Below are 3,538 nucleotides of genomic sequence, written 5' to 3'. Positions count from 1 at the left end.
GTTCAGCCTTTTGGGCAGTTTTTTGGTGTCCCTGTGTGGAAGAGCTAACTTGGTACATTGTCTTTGTTTTGTTCTTTTCTGGGGTGTAGCATAGAGGGAGTTTGGAAGCTCTTTCAAAGCTGGACAGGAAGGTGCTGGAGAAGTGGCAAAAGCTAATGAACAAACGTAAATATCTATTGTTATTAGAACTGACTGAAATACATCAGATCAGCTCTGTGTTTGCATAGACACCCGGCAGAGCAAGGAAATGCTGGCTGAACTGAACAGACTGTTTCCTGGTTAAAGAACACGAGATGCAAGTTAGTGTTTCTGCTCTCATCTCTGTGAGATCCCATCAAATGGCTTTTTACCTAGGACTTTCTGAAACACGGAAGCAGAGAAAGATTTTTTGGAAGTATTCCATGCACCCTCCTCCAAGTACTTATTTTTCTCCTGTGAGTGAAAAATACATTTTTTATTTCGTAGAGACAAAAAATTGGCAGCAGGTTTGTGGAGATAAGCCTTCCTTTCGCTGACAGAAAATAAATTGGTGCTTCAGGCTACTTGCTGTCTTGATTTGTAGTAGACTTCACATTGACAGGCAAATTAGACTGTGATTAAATATAAACTATTTGCCTTATCTTTGGTACATTCATTTCTGATCTGTTTAAGTCATATCAGACATTAAATCAGTTTTATTCAAACAGATGCCAAGAGATCAGGTCATCTTTTTTATTTTGAAAATGAAAACTATTACTTTATTTCATTGCAGCTTTGAGCAGAGCAACAGAGGATCTAAAAATATCACTTGTGGGAAAGCTCTGAAGAGCCAAACCGTTTAATAAACTGGAATATTTCTGACTTAATTTTTTAGCATTTCATAGCCACATTGATTGATACATTCAATATAATTCTTGTTAGCTACAGTGTACTCTGTTAAGCTTGTATCAGTAATTATGGTGTCATGCTACATTGCAACATTTTAACCATATTCTCCATCAACCAAGAACAATTCTATCAAGTATCCCAAACATTCTGCTTCAACCAGAACTCTCAAGTTCTCGCACTGCAGTGACCTTGGCCATTGCCTTTTTCAGATAACACAGGACCTTCTGTACATCTAAACTCATTTGCTGCGCAATTCACTTAGGTCAAGCCCACTTCTTGCTCTCCCTGTTTATTCAAAGATAGAACAACACAGTACAGTCAACACTAAAATTACACTTCTTTTCACATGTTTTACTATATATTGATAAATCTGAAAGTCACTTTGACCACAATATCAGACTTGGTGTACAAGAGAAACTGTACTAGAAAACACTGTGTGAGATTTTTCAAGCCACTGTCCGCTGTGACACAGAATTATTGTCAGTTGTGAGGACACAGTTTGACACTGATTTTGTTGAATCCTCAAGTAAATTGGTTTAGTTGTTGATTACGTACATCCCTGAAATGCATACCTAATGTCTAGTTTGGATTTGTCTACTTTTATCTTCCAGCTCTGGAAACTACTGCTTTGTTTTGAAAGTTAAACTCCTTAATCACATATTAACTACTTACCTCTTTCTCATGTAAGTACTTTTAATTCTTAAAGAAAACAGATTGATTAGTCTATTGCTGCAACGTGTCTTCCACAAGTTTGTGTATTGATTTAGCTTGGGTGGAGCATGATGTTTCAATATCCTTTTTAAGTGGAAATTGCACACTGTCTCTCAAAAATTACCTCAGTTGCTGCTGTATATTCCACATGAACTTTAAAAGAATTTTCTATTAATATTGTCTATTCATCCTGTTTTTTCCATTAGTAACAGTAGTAATTTGGGCACCTGTTGGCATATGTCTTACCTGGACATGAGAACCTTTTAGAGATAAAGGTGGGTAGAGAAAAGCTATTCCATATTCTGGAGGTGACTTTTCACTCTATACAAAGGGATACTTGCAATAAATGATTGAGCCTGTGTGAGAATTTCCCTTCAGTCCTCTTCCTGCATGTACCTCCTGCACTGGAAAACTCAAGTCTTAGGCCTCTGATTTATTCTCTAGAGAGTTATGATTATGGTGAACATGATATGCTCTGTGTCCAACAAGGAAGGTGTTCTAATATACTAGAGACGAGTCTTTCTCTAAAAATGAAATGGCATTAGTGGAGTTTGCAGAGCATTAGACCCTTTTCCAAAATCATATTTACTGAGGTGCAGCATCCTGTGGGCTGTGGTAGCCAGGCTGGAAATTTGGAGCTGTGCTCTACCTCTGTGTGTATCTGAGGTAATGAGAGACGTCTATAACCCCAAATACCCACTCCAAAATCTCCCTTAAGCAAGAAGACACTCTGTGCTGTTCCTTTGATACAGGTCTGATCACTGTCAGCTGAGTATTGCTTGTGCCTTCCTAATCCTGCTATCAGGATTCAGAGAATTGGAAGAGCTCCCTTGTGAACAGCTTCCATGCTGAATTTGCAGAAACAAACACATATATTGGACCCAGCCACTGCTGCTCAATTACTTTTACTCCTCGTCCAGAAATTGGAGACAAAAGCAAAGATGGGATTGATGAAACCCCAAAACTGGCAAACAACCGTGGAAATATCAAACACTATTCTAAAGAATCATCTTTATTCACATGAAAATGAGCTGGACACAAATCCCTTTTAAATGTCTATAGCAACGGGACTCAATCCCTCTCAGTCTTCTTTCTAAAGCACCTGCGTTAAAGTGGACTAAGGAACAGTTTGACAACAAGGCATGTGTAATTTTGTCTTAAAACATTATCTTCAAGACATTCTGTCTAAATAGACCTGTGTTTTGTCTTCAGGAACAGTTTAATCCAGCAGAATTGCCAAGAGGTAACAGGGAAAGTTCTCTGCTGCTTTCATTCCAAAGAGTTTTGGGTTAACAGAAAAAAATCAACTGCATACTGTATTAATTTGCCCCTTTCCAACCTTGCCGTGGTGCAGGGAAAGCATGTCAGGTATCTGAGAGACCAAGACAGATACCTATCTCTTTCCTTCTTCTAATAGCTTCATAAATAAATAGTTAAGTATCTAACTAATTAACTGTTGCAGGCTAGACCTCCTGTATTTACAGTTAGAGTTCAACATTTATCCTGCTTTCTAGAATCGGTCCTCTAATGGAATTTATGCAGTTGTGTGATTGCTGTTTCCTAAAGAATGCAGGGGTGAAATCACACAGATCAGAGCCTCACTGTTCCTGACACAGAGGCCTTTTTTCCCCTTTCTATCCCCCAACAGAGCTCTCCTGTGTCGCTCACTCGCAGCCGCGCAGCTGCAGTTCCCTCGCATGAGCCCTGGACAAGAGGGTTATTCTTACTGCCAGCAATGTTTCCTCTGCTCCCAAAAGGGTCAAAACTCCAATGTGAAAAGTCTTGTTTGTTGATTAAATTTGCAGTATGCAGGAGAGAAGCCTTGAGTCTGTACAACAGGCATGACCAAGGAGCAGAGAACCTATTTTGAATGTCAGGGGGGTGGACAGCGGCTGCAGTTACCTGACAGCATTTCCATCTGCTAAGGTTGGCTGAGAGGAGGATTGCAGCATTCATGTGT

Source organism: Sturnus vulgaris, chromosome 10 (genome assembly GCF_052056855.1).
Source record: "Sturnus vulgaris isolate bStuVul1 chromosome 10, bStuVul1.hap1, whole genome shotgun sequence".
NCBI classification, from domain to species: domain Eukaryota; kingdom Metazoa; phylum Chordata; class Aves; order Passeriformes; family Sturnidae; genus Sturnus; species Sturnus vulgaris.
The sequence above is the reverse complement of the archived record's forward strand: the minus strand, read 5'-3'. Positions refer to the sequence as shown.